Raw genomic sequence first — 13,050 nt, 5'->3', positions numbered from 1 at the left:
TAAATAATAATAAAAATAGAACATATTTAAACCTAGGGTATATAATGAAGCTTCTATTAAAAAAGTTTAGAGCTGTAAGTGCTTACATTAAAAAAATCAAAGTAATTCTAAATAAACAATTTCATAATGAATCATAAAAATTTTGAAGAAAAAAATCAATCCCCAAAATAGTAGGTAGAGAAAAATAGTAAAGATTGGGGTTGAAATAAAGAAAATAGAAATTTAAAAATTAAAAAAGAATCAATAAAACAGAGTTAGTTCTTTTAAACAAAGAGAAGAATGTCAAACTCTTAGCTAGCTTAACCTAAAGAAAGAGAAGACCCAAATTAATAAATTTAGAGATGAAAAGAATAACATAATAACAGATAATACAGACTGCATTTCAAAAAGTTATATTCCCCTAAATTGGAAAAATCTAAAAGAGGCAAATGAGATCAATCTAATGAAAAACTTAGTGAAATCAACCCAATGTTAAGTAAATTAGATCTATAACAATCAATGAGATAGAAGCGATAATTAAAAATCTCTCAAGTAAAAGAAGCCCAGAGTTGGATTCAGTGCACAATTCTACCAAATGTTCAAAGAAAAAATTAACATCAATAATCTTCAAATCTTTTCCCAAATTAGAAATGGAAGGAACCATTAAAACTTTTGTAGAAAGTCTTGATACCAACAGCACACAAAGATCCAAAAAGAACACTAAGGAAGGTATTTATTAGTCAATCTCCTTGATGAATATAGATTTGAAAATTCTTCATAAAGTACTTGCAAAATGTATTAAGACAAACACACACACAAACACACACACACAGACAGAGACAGAGAGAGACAGAGAGAGAGACAAAGAGAAACAGAGAGACAGAGAGACAGAGAGACAGAGAGACAGAGAGACAGAGAGAGGATTATTGACCATTATCACGTTAGCTTCATTCCAGGGACTCAAGAATGGTTCAATATACACAAATCAACAAATGTAACCAACCACATAAATTAACTCGAGGACCAAAATCATGTAATCATTTCAAGTGATATAGAAAACCCCTTTGACAAAAATCCTACTTCCTTTCATGATAAAAACCCTAAAGAGACTAAGTGTAGAAGAAATATATCTGAACACAACAAATGTTACCTAAGGAAAAACAGATGGCCGATATCACATTTAATGGATAAAATATCAAAGCATCAAAGCATTCCTTAAGATCAGGAACATTGTCAGAGTCAGGTCTACAACTTGTCCCCCATCTCCTCCTCCTCTTCCTCCTCCTCCTTCCCCCCTCCTTCCTCCTCCTCCTTCTCCTCCTTATTTTTCTTCTTCCTCCCCTCCCTATCTTTTTCTTCTCCTCTTCTTTCTCCTCTTCCTCTTTTCCCTTCTCTTCTTCTCCCTCCTCTTCCTATTCTTTTTCCTCTTCATTTTTTATTTTCTGTTTTCAAGGCTCTCTGTGTACTCCTAGCTGTCCTGAAACCTACTCTGTAGGCCAAGCTAGGCTTGACCTCAGGGATTCACCTGCCTCTGCCTCCTGAACTAGGATTGAAGTTGTACATTACCACTGTCCTGCTCACTTCCACTGCTTTTATTCAATGTAGTCCTTGGTATTCTAGCTCAAGCAATTAAAGAAGAAAGGAAATAAAGATAGATGGTAGGAAAGAAAGAAGCTAAACTATCTCAATTTGTAGACAATGTGATTTTATTCGTGGAAGACATAGAAAAACGCTATCAGAAAGTTCTAGAATTTGTAAACATGTTCAACAAAGTGACAGGTTATGAAATAAACATACCTTAATCAGTAACCTACCTACACAATTAAGAGAACTCAAACTAGTACAAACTAAGATTCTTCTTTTTTCTATCTAGCTTTCATAGTACTGGAAAGTAAGAGAAGTCATTAGCATCATTACCCACCTGTGAACCTTTGAACTGTAGTAATAACTGGCATGGTGAGGTAGGTTCATTGGTACAATAGTAGAAAGAATGTTATGATGGCAACAATCTGTATTTGGGAACTTAAGGTCTATTTCCCAAGAGGAAACTGATACCTTGTAATATAAATCTTGCCAAAAATCCCTGTCTGTGGAGTTGGTAGGCTTACAATTATTCTGCTAAATGGACAAAATACTCCTAAATTTTTACATTTACCAATAAATTAATGCAGAGAAAGCTTTTTGTGCACTGGATGGTTGTTAATAAGGAAACTCATAGCTATTTAAAGTACAAAGAATAAATGTAGGGACCAGTCACAAATGGTGAAACTATATCACACAATCTCACGAATGCTCAGGGAGAATTGAGGAAGGAAGAATAGAATAAATGTTGGGTAAGATCGAGTAAATCAATTTCTTTCATACTCGGTCAGACTGCTGCACTCATGAACTCACAATAGCTGTGTTTGCTTGAATATGACTTACACAAGATGAGGCCAGTTAACCTTCTATCATAAAGTAGAGAAGAATTCATGTGTACCCAGTCTTAAATGAGAATCTATGGACAATTCATTGCTTCCCAGAGACAGAAAGGCAGTTTTCTTTAGGAAGGCTATGTTCCAGTCAATGACCCTTCACACAGGATTATATATACAGAGACAACAAATTGGAGTCAATTAGTTATTTAAAAAATATAGGACATAAAATTGTAGGGTTAGTGAGGTAAGTTATATCTTGGGGGGTGGTTACAGGTTGTAGCAGTAGAAAGATAAGGTAGGTCTGAGAAGAGTTAGAGGTAAAAATTATAATATATTGTATAAATTTCTCAAAGAATTAACAATGTATTTTTAGTTATCCAAGTTTTATTCCTTGAAATTTCTTTTTGCTTATATATTTTGATACCATCCATCTACCAATCCCTCCCTCCAACTCCTCCTCTAGTTCCTTAGTCCATCTTCCTCCTTCAAGTTCTCTTTTCAGTTTGACCCAACCACTGTGGAATTACTAACCTAGAAGACTTTTTCTACTTCATCAGAACTCACTGAAGTTTTAGCGTCCTCAACTCGAACAATTGATATTTAAGAAGCTAGATGTATGTTTGGCACAGTGATCACATCTGATGCTATCTTGTATCAAACTTATAGACCCCTGGAATGGGGAGCAGATGCTGACACATTATACAACATTGTGACCAAGAATAAATACCCAAGACACTCCATAACTGTGGATGACAAATCTCATGTAATACATACCTCTGACCTTCTACTATGTTTTTTTTTGTTTTTTGTTTTTTTTTTTTTGGTTCTTTTTTTAGGAGCTGGGTATCGAACCAAGGGCCTTGCGCTTCCTAGGCAAGCACTCTACCACTGAGCTAAATCCCCAACCCCTCTACTATGTTTTTAAATGGAGTAAACTAAGGGTTTTCTTTAGGTCCTTAAAGCTAATATTAGCATTGGAGGAAGTACTGTTAATTCTCCTGCAGTTCTCTCATCTACAACATGCATATAACTAGAATGCAAACACATATTATGTACTTGTTTATTAGAGGAATATTTTATACAAACTTTAATGGAAACTTGATTTTGGATTTCTGCTTTACATCATATGTTACAGTATTTGCTTTTACTTTACATGTATGTTGGATAAATGCTAAACTTAAAAAGCACTGTTTGATGAAAAGAATTTTCTGGAATCTCAGTAAACTAAATCCAGTAGTTGTAAAATGATAAACACATAGCACAATATAAATTAATAGATGAGGGCAAAAATGAAGATTAAAAAAGTGAACGTTAGCTGTAGGGCACAACCTAGGGCAACGGGCTCCTGAGACCTAAATTAGTTGTCTTAGGAATATTATAATAACAGTACTTTGTTATGGAAGGACAATCTACTCACTTCAATAATCACTGTAAACTGTATTAAAATATATTTTCCATCTTGTAGTTGAGAGTACACTAAAGTGGTTAGGAAGGAAGGAAAAAAGCAAAACTATGCAAAACTGTAGGCCTATTCATTTATTTTCTATAGAAGAAGGCCAGGTAGTTGTCCACAGCTCTGAAGGAGAGTGACGGTCTCTGAATGGAGAAGACCTGTACTGTTTCCCCTTAATGTTCCCCTAGCACAGAATAGCTACTTTCTGCTGATCAACAGAGATGCTACTAATATTGATTTTAATTATCAGAGGCTTTCAGTTGATATTCACAGTCTAGGGTGAATACTTAATTTCCATATTGAAACATAGAAGTAGTTTCTTAAATAGTCACAAGAATACCATATTGTTTGATAAATTAATGTTTCCTCTTAGTCTTCCATAAAAAGAGAATTGAAATCAAATGTTGAGATCTATAATATGTAATATGATCAAGTTTATGTAATATAACTTCACTTTAAATATTAGCTTTACAACATTAGTACAATTATACTGTAAGTAGTTTAGTTGATCAAACTGCTTCATACAAAAGAGATTTATAAAAGAATATTTTAATGTATTGCCTATGTAACATTCTTAATATTAGGAAAGAGGCAGCTTATTTCCAACATTCTTCAAGCTTCAAATACCAGAGCATTTTGTAAGTTAGAAAAAAGGCATATTCTTTTTCTGTATTTCTGATGTCAAGTTCAGCTTATAAATTTACCTTGAGATATGAGGACAATAAAAATTACAACTTATCTGATTCACCATCATTCCATTATAGCACTCCAAGATAACACCAAAGGTGAAGACAACACAAATAACTTATTATGGGTTCATTGGTTGGCTTAGGAGCCAGCAAAGACAGGTGTGCCTATTGTAAATGGCCTTTTAAAAAAAAGTTAATAAAAAGAATATATAAAAAAGGTTAACATGAGTTTGGAGTATGAACAGCAGAAATGTGATTATACATATATTCAGAAAAAATGGTGAAGCAGTATTTCAGAGTAATGTGAGATTCTACTTTCCTCCATAAAATCCACATTCACACACAAAACTCCATATTTTCTTTGTGCATAGTAAATCTGAAGCTCCTTCTTCTCATGTCCTAATTCATTCACATAGACTTAGAAGAGTATATGCATCTCTAGCCAGTAAATGGTGAAAGAAAGAAAGAAAACAAAAAAACAAGGAAGAAAGAAAGGATTTGGTTGAATGGCCAAGAAGGGAGCCTGCATAGGACTGAACTAGGTTACATATGTTACAGTCTTTTAGCATCATCTTCCTTTATGACTCCTAACAGTGGGAATAGGAGCTATTTCTAAGTCTGTTGCCTTCATTTGAGACCCTTTCCCCCTACTCAATGTCAACTCCCTGGATTTCCTTGTCTAGACATTAGAGGAGATAAGGTGACTAGTCTACTGCAACTTGATATGCCATGGCTGGTTGATATACACTGAGGCCAGCCATTTTCTGAAGAGAAACAGAGGAGGAGTGGATGGAGGCCATATGAGAGGGGGTTCTAGGGGGGGGAGACTGGGTGGGAAGGAGGGAGCAGAAATAAATAACATTAAAATTTAAAGAATGGTTTGGGTGATAATCAGCCTATTCCCAACAGCTTGCCATGATGCTTTTTGTACCCCCTACTGATCTCCCATCTGACGATCACTAATATTAATAGTGAAGATAGGTAAGATACATTAATTTAGCATGTTTGTTTCATATATTCAACAACAATGTAATTCAAGGCAGTTCTGTGAAAATAAACTCTAATAATTTGAGTAGATTGAAGATAATTCAAACTTCCTCTATGAAGGAAGAAAAATGAAAACCCCTTAAAAACATTTAAAATTAACTCTGATGCATGTAATAGCTTGAAAGCAGAAACAACCAAGAGCAACAGATATGACATTGTTTGAAGTTTAAGCATAAATATTGCCTTTGAGCTGACTGGTACCAGATCCTCCATGGGCCTCAGTTTCCTAATGGAGAAAGCAAAGGAACACGGCTGTCACCTGAGTGGTAACAGAGCTCTCATCTCATCCGTGTTTGTCCAAGCTGACTGTTGTTCTTTTAGGAAGTAAGGCTTGTAGTATTTCTCTACTGTACAATGCCTCATTTTATAATGTCTAAAGAGTTCTGTCTGTGGATTGTCTGGCAGAGACAAGGGGACTCTTTACTGAAGAGAAAATCCAGCACCTGGGTATAAAGAAATAATATCTGATTCCTGCCCCTCTCTAACTTCATTCTTTCATGAACTTGGGAGAGTGTCTTCAATGTCTCCAAAGCAAACTATAGGCAAGTTCTATCATGTTATAATAAATACATTACAGAATGGCTATATTTCTAAAATTGTTAAACTATTTAAATTTTAATTCCCAGTTATATTTTGCAGTGAGCTTTTATGTCTATTTTCACATAATTTCCTTTACAGCATAGATGCTACCTACGTTTACCTTTCCAATAACTTCCATAGACCTTCAGGTCATCTCCTCTCTGAACAAAAAAGAGAGGTTGTTTGTGTAAATATTCACCAACCAATGACAGGTGGGAGCTGACAGCCTGGCTCTGGGAGATTCTAAGTCTAATCTCATTTGTATGGAATGAACTAAGTCAAACCAAGCAACTCCATCAGAAGGGACATTTCTTCGGGGCAGGAGAGAAATGTAAGATACATAATATGATTGGCACCGGGCCCTCCACGCAAACTTATAACAATGGGAAAAGACAAATATGGCCTACAACAGTCGTCCTCCAATCCAGCACAGGCCTCCCTTGCACATTCACTTCTTTTGGATTCCATAGCATTTAGGAAGGATCACCAGTGACCCATAAAGAGCTTGCCCAGTGCCCACTGCTGTCTGTTGGCTGCAGCAGCCAAGGGATCTAAAGTACAGAGCTTAGAAGTGGTTCCAGCATATAAAGTGACACAAATTTTACCATGAAAAAGCCTTGTAGGAATCACATTCTGATTCAAGAAGCAAGTAAGAAGGCTGCACAATCGGATTATGGTGGTAAGGTTTGGGAAATAAGATTAGGGAAGTGAGACCAGGGAGTTTCTCCTGACAGGTATAACCATGGGTCCTGTGTTTGGGCATCATCTTAGTTTACAAAAGCCTGGGCTTGAAGACATGACATTTTAACTTGTGTTTTAATGTGTGAACAAGTTTTTTAAACTTGGCTGAATTGTAATTTCTTTCCCTACTAATCATGGGCAGATGATGCTTCTGTATGAAGATGATTCAAGGTTTGAATTAGATACTCTATATAAGACATAGTCTTTATTGATTAGTCCTAAGTGCTTGATTATGAGGTGTAGTCATCAGGCTTACTGTTACCATGACTATTGTGCACTCTGTAATTTCCATACCCTCGTTTTCCTACTAATTAGATGCTCTTCAATAATAGTCCTTGCTTTCTTGTTGCCATTTTGTCTGAGTTGCTTCTTTGTCTACACAGTTAATAGGTTCAGTAGTGTTTGGTTCTTCGGACATCTAAATATTGCAATCAATTACTGCCTTTGTCCTTTTGATTCCAGTTGTGTTGCCTTTTTTACCTAAACCATTATTTCTAAGTCTTTTTGCCCATGTGGACTATAACCCACAGGCAAATGCTCTTCATGTGAACAGTATATACACTTAGTATATAGTGTAGGGCATTCCTAATGTGTTATCAATGAATATTTTTGGCATGTTCCTATAGTCTCAGAAAAATCATAGGAATATTTTAGCTTTCTAGTGCTTTGGAGAATTGGATTTTGTTTCTGTCAGAAGCAGCCTGCTGCCTCATCTGCATTTCCCAATCCATAATCTAACATTGCACTCTCTCATGTCTTCATTTATCCCACCGTCATATCTTTGGAAGTCTTTATCCACCAAGCTGCTTTGTCCTGCCTGGTGGAATCTTCCCCTTAGAGATCATATACAGAGATCTTCACTGTTCCTCGAGCACTGGATTGAACCACATTCAGACAACATTTGATGAAGTATCACCTCCTTAACTATCTTATTTCGCATTTCTGGTTCTAACAAAGTTTTTGAAATTTACAATTGAAATTATATACTCAACTGTTTGTCTGGAAAAACAGCCTACAGTGAGCCAGACTTGTCCCCCTGCCCTTTAAAATCTACCTTCTTAAAGCATTACTTTCATTTAGGAAATCCAGTATTCCTTTGGTTTTATTGGAAAGAATAGGATGCTCACTATATATTATTGGCCTCTCAGTAGGTTGAGTTTACACAGTAGGAGAGCCTTACTTTCTGAGATAACATTTGGGCATTTCTTCTGTAACAAAATTAGCTGTGAAGTGTCAGAATGCCTCTAGTGAGTTACTTGCCAAAACATTTTGCCTTGTATGTGAAATAAATTCTGATGCCAAGAAAATAAAAAAAGGAAGTCCAAACAAACATCAGTGAGGAAAGCCTTTGGAGAAGCCAAGGGCAGAGTCCATGACTCTGGCAGTCTTGGGACCTGGAACAGAGAAGAGTGTCTGCTCATAAGAGCGGCCACGTAGAGGAGGGGGGCTTGTCTGCTGTGTGATTTCTGGATGAAATATCAGAAGCAAGATGACACAGGAAACCTATCTACTGATTCTGTTACATGAAATGGTTGAATCATACAGAAAGCATAGATGGTTTTAATAGTAAAGAAGATATTAAAATAACAAGAATGTAGAAGTTTATTCAACCACTTAATGTTGATTATTGTTACAGATTGTTCAGTTTCAATATCTTTGTTTGTTTGTTTTGTTTTCTGGTGAATGTTTGATCATTAGGATGAAGGAGAGTACACGTTACCTTCTTTCAGAAGCATGGAATGAGTACCTTCTAGAGGCCATTTCCCTTCCTGTTGGTAGTAGGGCTAAGAGCTTTATTCTCTAGGTAATCCCACTGGTCATTTTAAAAGTTCCTTCTTGGGAAACTTCCCCCATTCCTCAGAAACATGCTTGTAGAAGGATATGGAAAATAAATGGGAGGATGAAAAGTCCTCTTCATATCAGAAGGGAAATGTGGCTTTCAGAGTCTGGTTTCTGCTCCATTCAGTCACTACAGTTTCATGCTCAGTTCTGTAGCAGATTGCTTGCAAGTGCCTCTCATCCCACCCTACCTTCTTTATCTGGAGATTCCAAAGAACCTTGTATAGATTCAGCTTTCTCCCTTTCTGGTAGCCCCTTTACACCTCTAGTTCATTTCTATTCCTTTGTTTCAGCCACAGATACCTAGAAGCCCTTTCTACCTGGGATGCCCTCCCCCAAACCCGCATAGCCACATCTAACAGGGACTCATGTAGATGATTTAAAACTGCCTTTTCAGTCCTCCACTACAATCTCTCCATTTAAGTTTCAACTTGGTAACAGTCTGCTTACAGGCACACCCCCACCCCACCCCCAATACCTCAACTCCATTCACTGGAGATTTTAATTCTCAGTCCAGACTCGCGAAGTTCTCTCTATTATGTTCAACTCCATTGCTATAGATTGATTTTTGCTTATTTAAAACCTACTTTGTAGGATCCCCTCTCCCCACCATACTTCCAAATCCTTGGGAACCCTACCTATTGGTATGAACTGGATCTCCTCAACTCATTCCTAAACCCCCTCTCAGCCTTTTCTCCTAGTTCACTTCTATTCTTTTCTGCCACCCACTCAGACTGTGGAAGCACTCTCTACCAGACAAACCACAGATGCCATCCTTTCATGAGATCCCGAGAGAGCAACAGAATCAAAGAATGCAATACTCACCCAACAAAGACACGACCAGATATCAACACTGAAAATCACCTCATGCATCCTAGTGCCAAACTTCTAGACACCAGTGGAAAAATACAACACAAATAGTCAAGACAATATACATCCACCCAGAACCCAGAAATCCTACAGGAGTAGGTCCTGAGAAATGCCATGTAGGTGAAGCACAAGGCAAGGGCTTCAAAATAGCAATTATGAATATGTTCAAAGACCTTAAAGACAATATGAGTAAATCCTTTAGTGAAATGTGTGAAAACAGAAGCAAGTTAGAAAGAAATGATAAAAACTCTTTAAGACACGAAAGTAGAAATGAAAGAAAATTTAGAAAGTCAAACAATAAGAGGTAAGCCTTACAACAAGAGCATAATACATGAAAAAAAATCTCAAAAGTCTTTAATAGGTGGAGTGGGTGGAGTGAGAACACCCTTTGGAGATGGGGGTGGAGGAGGTATGGGATGTGGAACAGTCAGAGGGTAGACAAGGAGGGGAATAAAATCTGGAGTGTAAAAATAAGTAAGTAAATAAAAATAAATAAATAAATAAATAAAAGAAATATAGAAAACAGGATGATTTTCATAGGCGTTGAAAGGGAACAAACAAGAATAAGTGACCTTTGTGAGACAGAACTTATAACAGTAATTGAAAATGTAAAGACTAAATGGTTGAATTAAAAAGCAATGGCATGGTATAGGGAACATTGCAATTTTCAAATAAGAAAAATGAAAATTAAAACACAATATACCCAAACCTATGGGCTACAATGTTCTAGAAAAAATTCATAAAAGTCTCTACATTAAAAAAAGAAGGAAAGGGGTTGGGGATTTAGCTCAGTGGTGGAGTGCTTGCCTAGCAAGCGCAAGGCCCTGGGTTCGGTCCCCAGCTCCGAAAAAAAAAAAAAAGAAAGAAAGAAAAGAGAAGGAAAACAAAGGAAATAGTTAAAATAACACTCCTGAAATAGTAGATGGCAAGAAAAAGTCAAACTTGAGGCTGAAACCAATAAAACAGAAACCAACAAAAAATATAATACATAGATAGAGACAAGGAAATGAAGAAGTAATCCTCTAAGAGAAATCACCAACAATGATAAACCCTTCACCAAATTAACTAAAAGATAAAGAATATCAAAAGTAGAGATAAAAAAGAAGATATCACAGAAGACTCCCAGAAATCCAGAGAATCACAAGGACATACTTAAACAATCCCCAAACCTCAGAAAACAAAAACAAAAAACAGAACTAAACAAACAAAACCAACCTGTATTCAACCAAGCCTAGATGATATTGACAAATTTTCTGATATATGTGACTTACAAAGTTAAGTCAGGTCAGATAAGGAATTTAAACAGAACCATAACTCTTAGTAAAGTAGAAGCAGTAATTAAAAGCCTCCCGACAATAAATCTCAGGGCCAGATGGATTTAGTGGAGGATTCTATCAGATCTTCAAAGAGGAATTAGCATCAATATATCTCTAATTATCCTACAAAGTAGAAACTGAAAGAACGTTAACTAATTCTTTTTATGAGGCCACTATTATCTTGACACCTAAATCACTAAAAGTTCCATCAAAGAAAGAAAATGACAAGCCGATATCCTTTATGAACACATCTGTAAATATTCTTAATAAAATGCTAGCAAACCAAAGCAAGAACACATCAAAAGGACTATGTACCAAAATCTTGTGGACTTCATTCCACAATGTAGTGATGGTCCAGCATGTGTAAATCAATGAACAAAATCCACCACATAAAAAGACTAAAAGACAAAAAGTACATGATAATTTTACTAGATATAGAAAAGGCTTTGGACAAAATTCAATACTCTTAATTAGGAAAGTTTTAGGGAGACTAGCAATATACGTACATACTTCAAAATTTTAAAGGCAATAAAGTCCACATTCAACCTCAAACTAAATGGAAAGAAACTCAAACATTTTCAGTATAATTCTGAAACAGACAAGAATGTCCACTCTCTAGACCATACCTATTCAATAAAAATAATTTAATTCTCATCTAGAGCAATAAGACAACCAAAAGGGATCGAGCAGATACAAACTGGTAGGGAAAATGTCAAAGTATCTGCCATGTGAATGATAAGATTTACATATAAAAGACCATAAGAACTCTAGCAAGAAATTTTGACAGCTGATTAACACTTTCAGCAAAGTAGCAGGTTGCAAAATTAGCGCGCGCGCGCGCGCGCACACACACACACACACACACACAAGCAGTATTCTTCCTGCATTCAAATGGTAAAAACACAGAGAGAAATCAGGGAAAGAAAACCTTTTACAATAATAGCTTCAAAAAATTACTTTGGGATAGCTATAATCAGGCAAAGGAAAGACTTATAAATAAAAACTTTAATACGTTGAAGAAATTTAACATCTTAGAAGATGGAAATGACTCCCATGTTCATGGATTTGTTGGATTAACATAAACAATATGGCCACCCTATCTAAAACAATTTATAGATTCATTGCAATTCCTTTCTAAACTCCAATATAATTCTTCACAGAAATCGTAATGAAAATGTTCACAATGTTAAGCTTCGTATAGAAACATAAAACCCCTAGAAGGGCTAAGTCAATCCTGAATTATAAAATAACTACTCGAGGTATCACCATCTCTGACCTCAAATTGTACAACAGAGCTATAGTAGTAAAAGCAGCATGGTATTGCAATACAAAGCAGACCTGTTAACCAATGAGTAAGGCTGGAATGGGGTAACACCTTCCAGTCTTTCCCACCCTGTCCCTGTTTCAACTTTCTTTCTACCTGTGTCCTGAAACCTTCATCTTCCCCCAAATTCCCTCCTATGTTACTACAGAAGACACTAGACAAAAGTGTTCTCTATTTCATGGGCTCTGAACTCTTCTAGCATGGCTTTGATCTTTCCTATAGCCCAAGCTACATAGTAGAGGCTGACCTAACCTCCTAATCCTCCTGCCTCCATCTCCTAACTGTTGGAGCTATAGGACAGATGGCCACTGACAGCTGGATATTTATTTACTTATTTATTGCTTACAGTTTTGGTTTTTAAAATAGCTTCTTTTCTAGTATAATATATCCTGATTAAAGTTTCCCCTAGCTTAGTCCCTCCCCATTCATTCCTACCTCTCCTACCTTCCAGATCAGTTCCTTTCTGTCTCTCATGAAAAAAGAACAGACTTAAAATATAGAATGCATCACAAATTTGCATATCATCTTTACCCAGTAGGCATGCTAATGTTCTCCCGATTGATCCAATTTTATTATATGTACTGCCAAAGCTAGCTCTTGATATTTACTTTCCTTTTTCCATATTTATTAAATTGGGTATTTCTAATTTACATTTCAATTATTATTACCTTCCCAGTTTCCAGGCCAACATCCCCCTAACCCCTCCCCATCCCCTTCTATATAAGTGTTCCCCTCCCAATCCTCCCCCCATTACCGCCCTCCCCCCAACAATCCCGTCACCGGGGATTCAGTCTTG

The 13,050-nt window shown here is 36.3% G+C and overlaps 1 protein-coding gene and 1 non-coding gene across 3 annotated transcripts in view; both read right to left on the bottom strand.

Moving 5' to 3' along the window:
• Grid2 (glutamate ionotropic receptor delta type subunit 2) overlaps window positions 1-13,050 on the bottom strand; it is a 1,491,717-nt gene that overhangs the window by 255,386 nt on the left and 1,223,281 nt on the right.
• On the bottom strand, window positions 12,745-12,851 carry LOC120102600 (U6 spliceosomal RNA). The gene has a single exon (XR_015687292.1). It is a non-coding gene; the product is annotated as a U6 spliceosomal RNA (small nuclear RNA).

Source organism: Rattus norvegicus, chromosome 4 (genome assembly GCF_021556685.1).
Source record: "Rattus norvegicus strain SHRSP/BbbUtx chromosome 4, alternate assembly SHRSP_T2T, whole genome shotgun sequence".
NCBI classification, from domain to species: Eukaryota; Metazoa; Chordata; class Mammalia; order Rodentia; family Muridae; genus Rattus; species Rattus norvegicus.
This window is presented reverse-complemented; position numbering and strand designations above follow the sequence as displayed.